Consider the following 15,005-nt stretch of genomic DNA (forward strand, 5'->3'; position numbering starts at 1 on the left):
TATAGGATAAGTATATTCTCGAAACGAGTGTAGCCCCAAGATTATGTGATTTCACTGACGTGAAATTATTATATGCATATAAAGATATTGGAAATGTAATAGTGGATGATCGTTAATATTTAATACAAACATATACACGCAAGTAGTTGTAACAAAACCCTTATGATATGATTGTAATTAATGTAAATTATATTAGATAACATTTATATAACGTAATAAAAAATCAAATTATAAACAATACTAACAATATTTTTTAAACATTTTCTTAATGTTGCTATTTTTCATGGAATATCTTATCTATTCTCGTACATTTTAATATTTTAATGACTATTGTTCGTGATTTTGTTTACTTACGTAACATATAATCATCGTTAAATTTATTAAATTGCAGATCTATGTAGGTTAAATAAGCAAAATTATAATATATTGTGTTGTTATTGTAAGATTTATCTAAATTATCAGAGACATCAACATAAACAAACTAGACTTAATTTTTTTTATGTCTTGTTAAAGGTTGCCGTATATTCAGTAATAAAATACAAATATAACAATAGCAATAAAACGATCTAAGCTACTATATATATGTCATAGCCACTCGCTTAAATAGGTTCAAGCAGAAAGTTCAGCTTTCTCTATTGGGTTTATTCATTCCTTTGTATATCGAATTTTACATGTCTTGATGATCACGTTCCACTAGTAAACAAACTTTTCATTCAAAAATTTTTAATTTCGTAGACAACTTTATTTGTAAATCAGACGACCAAAAAATAGAACCCAGCTATCTCATTAATATGGATAAATTAGTAAATATGTCGGTTATGTTTTCAGTTTCAATTGCGTGTATTTATAGTTGATATGCGTTACAAAAGATTATCTTTTTGATATAAAATTTGTCCACAAAACAGCATAAAAGATTTTAAAACAGTTATAAAAGAGTTTTTAAGTAAACTTTGGAAATAAAAATATAATAAATATAATATAGTTTATAATATTATAAGTCCACATTTTATAAGAATTTAATTTTATAAATTAAAGTAGTCATCTTATATTATGTAAATATTTATTAAATGTTTATTTGAAAATAAACGCTTTTGTTTTAATCCTTACTCATTTCATTGCTTACTTATCAGTGAGCCAAATATTGGAATCTATTCAGATGCTACTGACTGATTCACGGTTAGAAAACTCATTATTTAGATCATGATTTTATTGTAAGCTAATCTTTTAGGAATAACGTTTCATAGAGCTACTAAAATTTTGCCGAAGTTTAATCGCATGATATTAAATTCCAATTAATATCACTGCTTGTTTGTATTTTTATCTCAATATTCCCTTGTTTGACTGCCGTGGATAGGTGCAAAGCCATGTTCAATAAATTTATAAAGACTTTAAATTATGTTGATGTTGACTATATTATTGCACAAAGTAGACACAGTAGGAAAAGACATTTTTCAGAAAAATAATATGGAATACATATATAACTTCCCATAGTAGTTAATTTCTATATATTTCTTGCATTTTTCTTATAAATTACAATTCATTGAATCGTAATGAAACATGTTGTAAAATGAAAATATCTATTCTATGAAAATTAAATCATTATCGCTAAACTTGATCTTGATGGATCAAGAATCTTGAATAGCATCAGTTACTAGAACATTTTTTAAGTATAATCGTTATCTATTTAATTGTAATCTATATAATATATATATAAACATATTAATTATTTTAATTACGCTTGTAATGTTGCAGCAATTTTAGTTTCTTCAGTTTCAGTTTAAATAGTCACAAGAACAACCAATCCTAATTTTACGGCATCAGTATTAAAGCTTTTTCTAATTCCTAAAATCGCGATATTTGTCAGATTTAATATGCACTACAACCGAGATCTAGAGATTGATTTTCAATTAATTATTTTATTATAAACTATACTTTATTATAAAAATTATAAATTTAATTATTTTCATCAACGGAACTGATGATTATGTCGAACTTATGATTCTATTGCGTAAAATAAATATTTAAAAGTTGTTATAACCACTAGCAACCACAGAATAAATCAATACACTCTCTAGAAATTCAATGACGTTCTGATGAATGCTTCATTTAAAATCATATTTTCAAATCATGACTGCAATATAACACAAACAATGTTTTGTTTGATGAAAAAACCAATTATATAAGTATTGCACAACATCTTATTTATAGAAATAGGTACTGTACCATAATGAAAAACGAGAAAAAACAGAGTTGCAACAAAATCAATTTAAAGCTTTAATCGACCTGTAAAATATTTTGCAAAACTTTATTTGTAAATCAGACGACCAAAAAATAGAACCCAGCTATCTCATTAATATGGATAAATTAGTAAATATGTCGGTTATGTTTTCAGTTTCAATTGCGTGTATTTATAGTTGATATGCGTTACAAAAGATTATCTTAATTAATGTTATACGATCGGCATATACCCAGTCCGTTTGAAATTGGCACATACAATATTGCACAGAATGAACTAATATGTAGATGATATGACGTGATAATGTATGAGGTTTCGACAACTTTACAACGAAAAAACTATCCGTGGTGTTCTGGGATTTAAATTTTTATTTGCTTGAAAACAATGACGCTTGGTGTATGTCATTCTATTGTTATGATAAAAACAATTTAATAGTTCACGTTTCTGTCATCACGATTATTGTAAATTGGTAATAAAACCTACACTGTAATTTTGCACGTGAAAGCTTTACATGCTGTATAAAAAGTATTCGAAATTGTTTTCGAATACGTCGGACATAGACATGAAGTACCAGCATTAACTGAAAATTCCTTCACACAATTGTTGAAAAATTTTTAGAAAATCCTACGTAAAATTGAATTCTGACGAAGCTAATCTAATAAGTCAATATAAGGAGATTTAAAGGATATATTAATCTGTAGGACTAATTTTTTGATATTTATAACTCGCAATTCTATCTTTGATTATATGTTGAAAACGGGACATCATACTATGGTATTTTTTACTTCCATTTATAACTTATACCAACCATATCCATGAGTTTTTGGCATTGATGATCTATCGCTAGCCTTTTTCAGACATAAAATTCAATTTGAATCATAAAATTTAAAACCGACATTGAAAATACTTTGAGCAGCTATTATCTACATTTTCAGAATCAAATGACAACAGAATGATCACTCAAATTTCGACAGACGTATAAAACTGCAGCAAGTCATAGTATAAGCATCTTTGAAATAATAAATTGTGTTATAGCAGCTTAGCACATACTTTCTAATTTCTTTTTAAGATCCATTCGTGAGCTTGTTGTTCTTACTATTATCACTTACATCTTCTGTATAATCTCTATCATTCAATAAATCATATTATATCTACTTTTGTATTACTAATCCTTCTCCGTCGTGTAACATGTTAGAATTTCTAAATCCAAATGACTAATATATTTACAGCTCAATGTAAATAATGTAAAAATAATTTATTTGTAATTATTTATCTTACTCTTTTATTGCTTATTTAGAGCACTTTCTCATCTCGCCAAGTTAAATTCAAATAAAATAAACTTCTGTACCATATGAGAATAATACCAAATATTTAGATATGTATTGATATTTCATGTCAATACAAGCATGTTAAAACATAAATAAAATATGAATGACTATACGGACTTTTTGGAAGAAAATTCATAAAAAGGACATGATTTTCAAGTCAAATGCAAAATCGATAACGAATATTCAAATATTTCAAAACAACATACTGAGTAATGAGTAAAGGTACTTTAAACAGGCGAAAAATATCATATCAAACATCCGGAAAGACGATATCAGGCTATATCTGTATGTAACACTGTGGCTATTAGATGGGCAAGACTCACATCATTCGCTGACTGAAGAAACAACTAAGCAAAACCTGCGAATTTATGTAAAAGTGTGTGAAACTATACTGTATTTGAACAAATATTTTGTGGACATAATAGCTAGTGTGGAAGCTCAGTTTAAATAAATAATAACATTTTAAAAGAAAGGTAGAATTCAAGAAAGTATTGTAAATGCATCTAATAAAAGATAGATATATATATTGATATACCAAAAGTCGCTATAAAAAGTAAAATGGACTAAAGATATACAGGAGATAAAATAAATGCAAACATTATACAATATTCTACATTTTGTTGCATATTGGCAACACTGCTTATATGTAAATAATGCGACGCGTATGTATTGCTCAGTTTACCCGCTCAGTTAAGTTTTATATTTCAGGGTATATATTATAGGCTTGAATCTGCAACGGTTAAAAAATCGAAATGTATAATGTCACAAATGCTGAACGTTTTATGAGCCGATACTGTCGATCTTCATTCATGACAGAATACACGAAACATAGTAAAACATCGTTTGAGAAGAGGAATATTGGGATTCCTAGATCATAATAGGCTCATTACAAACAGCCAAAAAGACGAGCATAAGAAAATCATTAAAGGTTTTCCTTTTCCAATAGCCAGATATCAATATAATTTAAACGTGAAGGCAGAGTTGGTGTAGAATTCTATCTCTCCTCTAATGTATCTCGAATTGAAAAAATTGGGGGATGTTTTGCTAGAAGAACTATTCAGATACTATACCGTGAAGAACTGTAATTATTGAAAGCAACTAGTGGCCCAACATCACTACATAGTATAAAATAAAGTCGCCTTTTCTCTCCCTATATCCCTATGCGCACTTAAATCTTTAAAACTACGCACCGGATTTTGATGCGGTTTTTTTTTTCAATAGATAGAGTGATTCAAGAGGAAGGTTTATATGTATAATACATGCATAATATACTAAGGCAACATTGCTAATTTTAGAGGTTTCTAACGTGATGTCGTAAATTAACCTATTTTTTTAGGCTTATTTAGTAATTAGCAAAAACGCTGCCTAACCCTACGAGTTAGATCAAATTAATGTACTACAGTATTGTACACCATAAAAAGGTCTACAAAAAAGTCCGCGATGGTATATGTTTATCTTTTAGGGATAACCCACATTAACCATTTTTATTGTTTACTTTTTACGTGAGAAAATGGCTTATTTACGAAGCTATTTTAAGCAATACGGCATTAATCCTTACCGAATTGAGTGCCTTAAATACAGTGTGCAATTAATATAGATCAATATGGTTCCTTACAGCATGTAAATTAAACAAATATTTTCGGAGATATTACAAATTTAAAATTTGCGTTTAAAAATGTCTAATGTAATAAAAATTGTATGAATTCAGTAATGAATGAACCAAAAATACTGGATCGATTTTAATCATGTTTTCATTGAGTGACATAGGCATATATATTTTATGCCCGTGCAAAGTCGGAGCGGGCCGCTATGTTTTTATATACAACGTTCATATTTTTTCTGTAGTGTATTTAATTTAGTATCAGCATTGCACCCGTGCGAAGCCGGGGCGGGTCGCTAGTCCTATTAATAAACAAATATCGTGTATATGTCAGATGTTTTAACTGAATATTATTTCGATAATAGCTACATTTCCCCGAAATTAATATATTATAAAATATATTTTACATACACACAAAATACAATATATTCGTATTTTTCTACAGTTATTCGTTTAAACCTTTTAAATATTAATAACCAAAGAAATGGTATGCTAACACCTAATAGAACAGACGTGAACATACGGTTAATGCTATATTACTCGTGTGTAAATTAATATTAATAGCACTGAAGGTAAATAATTTCACTACACTTTCCTTTTATCGTTATTTCTGAGCCCCAACATTATTATTATTACGGTGTAGCCATAACCTCACACACCGTTAAAAATAGGTATATATAATTAAAAATTACATTACAATAATAAGTTATAATTATAAATGACATTACGCTCAACGAAAGTCAAAAATAAGTGTACTGTTAAGTATGAAAAAAATATAATAGTCTGACCCTCAAGTTGACGGATGATAGTGAAGTAAAAGTTTCATCAAGCAATTAACATAATTTTATTCTCAGCTAATGTATATAAAGGTTACCTTGATATAAAATAATATTATTACATTAATGCATAAGAATAACCACAAGAAAGTGCAGTTAATGAAGATTAAACAAGTTAACCTAAATATACGTTCCAAATATATGGCACTAATTTTTATTTTGGTGGGAAAGCATTAGTTTGTGTATAATAAACAGTCAAAGGACCGGCGCAGTGGTAAAGGCGACAGTGCGGTCTACCTACTGTTGCGATAGTCGCGAGTTCGAATACTGTTGGTGCATGGTCGTAAATTTAGGTTTGTGATTGTCCTAGGCAAGAGTGCAAAATCCAACAAGAAAAACGATGCCCTTCACGCCAGTAACCAGGGTGGGTAAGACGGGATGTCTTCTGGGATGATTTCTAAGTGGGTCACTTGCCAGTCGGTAGGCTTAATGCCAAGGACCGCGGTGCGAAGCCCACGTTAAACAGTAGGTCCAGTCCAGATGCACCATCGTCGGTAAAAAGGAGACTTTAAAAAATATATAAAAAAAGTTAAAGACAAAATGCTCAACCACTGAATGTACTTCAATGAAACAAAGCATAATACAACCGTTTATATAAGAAATTTAATAATAGTTTCAAAACTAGTAAATATGCAATGCAACTTATAGGGAAGAATGATTTAATTATAAGATGGTGTTAATAACAAATCATTTGTTGATAACTTTGAACTACTCATCATCATGAACCAATACAACAATTGAATTTTTTAACTCCTGGCGGTAGCAAACTTCATCACTCTCACAGATGTAAAAAAATAAATGTTAAAAGAATTTAACTCGGCATTTTCTAAATAAATATCAACAAAAGTACAATTGATTTATCTTTTTAAGTTTATGTAACTTCCTAGTACATTTGTAAATACATTTAAGTATTGCTCATATTTGCAGTTAAAAATATCCAACATATAGAAAGTATTTATAGTCTCTGTTATAGTCTTTGAAAGATAGGAATGCAAAGCTAAACAGCTTATTGATAGTTTCTACAAAATTACAAGAAACAACATTTTCAAGAAGTAATGTTATAATTCAACTCATATTAAGACATCAAGACACTTTAATAAAATACAACTGTGAATGAAAACTTACGACGTGCTACAGCCAATGAAATAGTCATATAGTTTTGACGTTACGTAGAAAAACATGCCCACTCTCGAACATTGATTAATGCTAACTTCCTTCCTAAGGCGGAATATGCAAGTATATTGGCATGCATCTCGAGCGATGTCTAATATGGACAAAACATATACTTACTAAGAAACCTTGGATTTAAACTAATCCGAACAGTGGATTGTCGGATGAAAATTGAAATTATTGTAGCAACATATTGATGGAAATATCAATACTTAAGCCAATTTGTGTCCAATTCCAACCCAAACACAACCATTATTCAACGATACGAAAACAATCGTTTCGTGCTATAGTTAGTACCCCGCATTACATTTCTAATATAACTTTACTAAATTGCATCCCTCTAGAACACATAATAAACGTAAATCAAAGCGTTGGTGTTAAATACTTGGAAAAAGTATCAGTTCACTTTAATGTGATATTGCCAATTAACTAGCCAATATGAGTGATAGCAGCATAGACTAATACATTTATTAATGGACAGATTATCACAACCAACCCTTATTATCTATTAGGCTCTTAAACCACTAAGTTTAATAAAAAGTTTGGTTTGAACTACATATTGAATATATGTAATTAAATTATAATGCAATTGTAAATTATAAAACATTTAAATCTTTTCTAGTTAATCAAGTGTCAAATTATGAAGGTGAAAAGTAGAACAAAATATAAACAAAGCCAAGGTTTTGGATAAGTAAAAGTATTATTTCTTTAACACAATACTAGGGTATTCACTAACACTTACCCTTAATTGATGTGACAATTCCTGCTGATACTTATATGGACCTGAAAAATAAATATAACCCAATTAATAAAATCAATATGGAACTGATAAATAGGGTACCATGTGAGAAGCATTTCTACACTTGTATAGTATCTAATATCCTAATTGAACCAGTCGATTATTTATTCAAACCTTATCGTTACAATACACAATGGTACATATGTACTATAGCACGAATATGATCCGATATCCCAGTTCCTGCGAGTATATATACTGAATTATAATGTTAGTTTTAATTGTCGTTTAAATATTACAGTACATTTTTTGTTTCTATTGAATATGAGTCCAAATCATAATAATTGTTATTCAGTTATATACTTTCATACAAAATCCTTTATCGAAATCGATCTTCTGTATCTATAACAAGCATTTTTTTACATATTAGACACAATAATATGAGTTAAAATCTACAATAATGGTAATTTATGATTTTTTTTGGTCTAGTTTTTGGTCTTCCTTCTATATCAGATATTCAGGCTCACATTCAGATTCACTTTGAATTAAATAAATACCTCTATTTCCAATATTTAACCCTCGACTAGTAGCCTTCGAGTATTAGCGAGAGGTATCTAGTTTTATAACAGAATGTTTCTCATAGAACAATTTTACCAATATATAACTCATAATGCTTTATTTTGCCAAAAGAGCTATATTTATTCTTCGGATATATTTAAAATATTTATCGACATATTACAATATGTAAAAAGAATATATATATTAACGACGACTATCGCGAAGAATATACTGGCTTTGAAAGATAATTTACCATAAGAACCAATATTTTCATACCAGCGTGCTTGTATTCATATTAGCTACATGTATTCTGAAACGTTTTCCTAACTTTATGACAAGGCAATACCGTCTGGAAAGAAGGATCTTCGCTTTACAGTTCTTCAGCATTCTGAAATCGTGTGTCAGCCAAACTATGCTCTATCAATCTGAACAAATAATAATCAATAGGTTCTATGTCTGGCATATAAACTTCTTCGAGAAACAAAAATTGGTTTCACTCACTGTAATTAATTGATTTTAAGTATAACCTCAATTAATTGTCCAATAAGTCCAGCAAGTAATGTCTGTCCAATTATTTAGGTATAGCATCACAATAAGTTTCCACAATGTTGTTTAATGGGCTTTGGTAGTAGATACTCCCAAATCTAACAACAAAAGTGTTGAATAAACAAAATACAATTTTGAGCATACACATTGAATAATCCAGTAACACTAAATGAAAAACCATCGAATCTAACAATTAGGTTAGGCTGTTTAATAGTTGTTTGGATTGATACTTTACATATCCACCAATATATATTGCTGATCAAAATACAATATACCCCTTAAATAAGTTTAAGCCAACTAGTATTTACTGTTCCTTTGCTTGAAAAATTCCTTCCAACAAATAGTAGCAGTGTAGAGTGTTTAAATAAAACAAGCAAGCCAATACAACAAACGAACATTGCTACAACATGTAGAAACCTAACGCAAACTGACAGTTGAGAAAGTGGAATTAAAAATACATGCTTTATGATTCTTTGGCATTGGCTGTCTTTGCTCAGCCTTTAAAAAAATAAGTATTTCTTCCATTCAAGAGATCTTGAACTAACAAAAAAACCACAATAAACTAATCTAAATAAACAAAATAATCTGTAATTTAACAAAACAGAGACACTAAAATCACATACACTATATATTTTAACGCATATTATTTATGTTAATGTTATAAATAAAAGATGGTTATTCAATATTTTAAGCGTGTGGCCAGTATGGCTGTACGCACGTTGTAAATGAAATTGGTTTGCTGCATACATACACGTAAGTCAATTAGACCGACGCGTAACAACGGACATACACAATTACACACATATCTAGACGAGATATAACTTATTGACCTCGATGCCGAAGAAACCGCTACGCGTCGCACACTTCCAGACGAAGAAGATCGCGGTAGATAGTTGAGCGAGGCCTCGATATTCGTACCTTGACACTTAGTAAATATTGACTGATTCCCTCGCATTCAATAGATATATAGTTCTGCGTTTTCTACTAATTTATTACAAAATATCTACGTTTATTTCCAAGAATAACATTACTTGGTAATAGAGATTAATTATTAATAAAATATTTTAACTGCAATTATGAGGCTGCACTAAAACATCAAATCAAATAGTTATCCAACTCTGCCAAAAAAAAGTTCTACGATAAATGGATTTACGTTATCCAAGATTTCGCCCTAAAGCATGAAACAAGGAAACAGGAAATCAGAAGACTGAAGAAAAATCACATGAACTTCTATAGTTTATGTAGTGTTATTCTTAACTCTAGATATTCTTATTTATACATTTTAATGTGGGAAATATATATATATATATATATATATATATATATATATATATATATATATATATATATGTACTGATGCAAGTACAACAAGCAACAGAACAGTAGTAATAGACTAATTTCTAAATTGTGTTAACCATATATAATGTTATGAAGAACTTTTGATAGAAAGAATTTTTTGTTATATGACTTCTTTCATATTGTTGTAAAATTGCAGATAACAACAACAGATATTTATTTATCACAACTGTCATAATTTCAGTAGGTTTTAGTTTTTCTATAAAATGGCCACCAAATATTTTCCATCCATCCTTGCACTTCCTCAAGAGAAGGCGTAAAGTTACTTAAGACAAACAGTTATCTTTGAATTGTGTAACAATATTTGATGTTTTTTTTCAATATTTGATGATGAAATTTTGCGTATTTAAGCAACTTAAATGAATATATTACTATATTTAGACAACATTGCCTAAGAATATTTAATACATAATAATTTTCATTGAAACTTTTCATTTCATTAAAGAGTATATTAACAATTGAAATATTTTATTCACAATGAAATCGCAATGTTCATCTTCGAGAAGTTTTATGAATGAGTAATTTTCGAACTTGTTTATTTAATTAATTTTAACGTTTGGGGATTGGTGCTAAAGTACAAAACTTTTTACAAAAGTTGGTAGGGAAATTTTAAAAGTGGTCCATTTTACAACAAAAGGCTTTCTAGTAGATGTATCACAAATGCTAAGATCTGCATCAAAATGTTAGATGTGGTAATTAATCCTAGAGGGTATGATTTGATAAAATCAATCGTAGCCGCAAATTAATCGCGCACTTGTTAAAATTGGCGAAGAACATAATTCAACGACAAAATCATGTAAATATTTGGAAAACGTTGAATGGTGAAGGGTGGATTACTTAATGAAGTATAAATAATGTCGAACAATAATGTTGGTGGTATATAAGCAAAAATACTAGAATGGATTCTAGTTAAATTAAAATAATAATATGCTTATATGATCGAAAATATTTCTTGTTTTGTTATTTGTTTTATATTATTGTTCATATTTCAATTAAAAATCGATAAGAAATATCAGAAATGAGAAGTCAAGCTATAATGAAATTTCCAACAAACTCAACTAATTGAGGATCTTTTTTTACCAAATAGTATTAACTGAAACTGGATAAGCTATTTAACGTAGGTTTTGAACTATAGTACTCACTAAACCTACTCAGACTGGTTTTCTTGTCGAAATGTACACACTAGCAAACATGTGCCCTGCTTTTTGTGATCTTGATATTAATTGTCGCATAGTATTACTTAATTTTTAACGTAATTTTGATGAGAAACACACTAAATACACATTTTCCTTAAACATTGCATTTGAAATACTTTAACCTTACTAATGTCAAGCCTTACTAAGATTCAAATGTCGAAACCATGTTGAAGAATGTAAGAAATATAAGATTTTGGAAGGCGTTTAGAGGAAGCTGATAAAAAATGCGATGGTTTCTTCTCCTTTATCGGCAATCCCAAGCACCTGAACATCTGCTAATCGAATGCAGTTTTGATTTACGGTTTCACCAGTCAATGATTTGATTATTTGCTCAATAATTTTAAATCAATTTTGGATTTACAAGACGAACAATATCATGAAAATATTCGGAAGCTCAATATTAATATTCAGAAAAAATAAGATTATTTAAAAGTTTATAAAATAATTTTTGACCATGTATGTTAATGCCGCAATACCTTCCATATAATTGGATCTACTACTAACAGGTTAATTGAAAAATCCCCGGCCTGAGAGATAGATGGCGCTACTATAATTAAATCCATATGTTAGCACTTACCCTCAAAAGATACGTGTATAAATTTAACAGCTGTCGGATCATTAGTTTGTGAATTATAGCATTTTAAGTAAAGCAACTTTTGCTATTGTCAAAAAATGGATAAAAAGGAATTTCGCGTGTTGATAAAATATTGCTTTTTGAAGGGAAAAAATACAGTTAAAACAAAAACCTGGCTAGATGTCGAGTTTCCGGACACTGTCCCAGAAAAATCAACCATCAAAAATTGGTATGCTAAGTTTAGACGTAGTGAAATAAGCAGCGAAGACGGTGAACGCAGTGGACGCGCAATAGAGGCTGTTACCGACGAAAATATTTATAATATCCACAAAATGATTTTGAATAACCGTAAATTGAAATTGATATCAACTGAACTCTTTAGATATCAACTAAACGTTTACATCATATCATTCACGAATATTTGGGTACGAGAAGGCTCTGTGAAAAGTGGGTGCCGCGCAATCTCACTTTTGACCAAAAAAAAAGACGAGTTGATGATTGGCAGCAGTGTTTGAAGATAATCAAGCGTAACAAACCCTAGTTTTTGCGTCGATATTTGACAATGGATGAAACGTGGCTCCATCACTTCACTCCGAAGTCCAATCAACGGTCATCCGAGTGGACTGCATACGATTAACCCGCTCCAAAGCGTGGGAAAACACAACAGTCGGCTGGCAAAGTTATGGCGTCTGTATTTTGGGATGCCCATGGAATTATTTTCATTGACAACCTCAAAAAAGGAAGGACAATCAACAGCGACTATTACATAGCATTATTGGACAAGGAAAAACAGCCGCATTTGAAAGAAAGGAAAGTGATGCGACAATTCCCCGTGTCACAAGTCGGTGAAAACGATGGCAAAAATCGATGAATTTGGCTTCGAATTGCTTCCTCATCCACCGTATTCTCCAGATCTGGCCCTTAGCGACTATTTTCTGTTCTCAGATCTCAAAAGAATGCTCGCTGGGAAGAAATTTTCATCGAATGAAGAGGTGATCGCCGAAACTGAGGCTTATTTTGAGGCAAAGGACAATCGTACTACAAAAATGGCATGGAAAAGTTGGAGGGACGCTATAAACAGTGTATCACCCTTGAAGTTGTTATATTGAGAAGCTACGTATGCCATTGAAGAACTTAATTAAAGACCTCTTATTAATTCTTGAAAATACACAACAGTACGCGATCACCTATCAATATCTTAACAATTAAAACGAATCGTTTAGCTTTAATGAATGGGCTAATTAAAACGCCCCTTTCGCGAAAATAACCAAGCCGAACAACACTCGATACAATCACGGCGACCCGATTTAATTGCAAGTACGTCATAACTAATAACGAATCAATCGATGGCGTGTACGGCATTGAAGGCCCGAAGACAAATAAAAAACGGACTTTTAAGGCGACGTAATTTTATTAATCCCCCTTGTTTTTTTTAACTAACTTTTGATAACAGCCGATGTGGTTCGAGTCGGTTGGGTTTGCTTTGGTTCGCGTAAGTGGCCGACCACTTTTATTTTTAATGCCATGACTGACACAATTCCACTCACGTCCAAGAATTAATTAAGAAAAGAAATAACTTGTCGTGTCTAGTGGCAATTGAAGGAGTGGCCGATGTGACAGCATCGGGCCGATATATTTGTATATTTTTTTCTCCGATGGCCGAAGCTTTTCTTCTGTATCTTTCGTGGCTAGCAACGGACAACAGCATGTCAACAACAGAAGGATTATCTTTATATCATCGAAAATATTAAGGTTTTGAGTAGAAACAATATGTTAACTCTTGATCGCCCTGTGACCGAAATTCGGCCACAATATTAATATGTTAATTAATAAATAATATAATAGTTAATTAATATATTATATTAATTAACATGTTTCTCTCATAACATAGTAGAATTATTAATTTTAAAATGATACATTACTAAAACTTCTTTCTAGATATCTCTATACATAATATATAAATGTCTGTATATTAAAACATATTAAAATATATGCAAACTAACACACACTACATTTTTTAAATTGCATTTAATTAACTCTAATTTCGTGTATGTAAATTACTACGCCACTGAACATAACAAATTATCATTAGTAAAATTATTTTCAGAATTGTAACAATTTCGTAGCATCAAATATAAGTATAACAGGTCAATTGAAAAGTCCCAAGCCTACCTATTATAGTAAAACACATTTTTTGGCAAAATTAGTTTTTTTTAACGTAATTCCCTTCAAGGGTGATACACAGATTATAGCGACCCTCCAACTTTTCGATACCATTTTTGTAATACGATTTATCCTTCAAAATAAGCCCCAGTTTCGGCGATCACCTCTTCATTCGACGAAAATTTCTTCCCACGACTATTATTTTGAGATCTGAGAACAGAGAATAGTCGCTGGGGGCCAGATATGGAGAATACGGTGGACGAGGAAGCAACTCGAAGCCCAATTCATTGATTTTTGCCATCGTTTTCACTGACTTGTGACACGGTGAATTGCCTTGGTGAAGCATCACTTTCTTTTTCTTCAAATGCGGCCGTTTTCCGTGATTTCGTCCTTCAAACGGTCCAATAATGCTATGCAATAGTCGCTGTTGATGGTCCTCCCTTTTTCAAGGTAGCCAATGAAAATTATTCCATGCATATCCCAAAATACAGACGCCATAAACTTGCCAGCCGACTGTTGCGTTTTTCCATGCTTTGGAGCTGGTTCATCGTATGCAGTCCACACGGACGGCTGTCGATTGCACTTCGGAGTGAAATGATGGAGCCATGTTTCATCCCTTGTCACATATCGACGTAAAAACTCGGGTTTATTACGCTTGATCATCTTCAAACACTGCTCCGAATCATCAACTCGTCGTTGTTTTTGG

The 15,005-nt window shown here is 30.7% G+C and overlaps 1 protein-coding gene across 5 annotated transcripts in view; it reads right to left on the reverse strand.

Moving 5' to 3' along the window:
- The window catches only part of RhoGEF64C (Rho guanine nucleotide exchange factor at 64C), a 204,129-nt gene that overhangs the window by 83,390 nt on the left and 105,734 nt on the right, over window positions 1-15,005 (reverse strand). For 3 of the 5 annotated variants that reach the window (XM_076407465.1, XM_076407466.1, XM_076407469.1), the window contains one exon: window positions 7,913-7,953. The exons of the other annotated variants lie outside the window; for them this stretch is intronic. The gene's annotated coding sequence lies outside the window, so the exon portion shown is untranslated. The remainder of the gene's footprint in view (window positions 1-7,912; window positions 7,954-15,005) is intronic. 5 annotated transcript variants of the gene reach the window in all.

Source organism: Rhynchophorus ferrugineus, unplaced genomic scaffold (assembly GCF_030347505.1).
Source record: "Rhynchophorus ferrugineus isolate W39M unplaced genomic scaffold, kcgeb_rfMv2 rfM6, whole genome shotgun sequence".
Taxonomy (NCBI): domain Eukaryota; kingdom Metazoa; phylum Arthropoda; class Insecta; order Coleoptera; family Curculionidae; genus Rhynchophorus; species Rhynchophorus ferrugineus.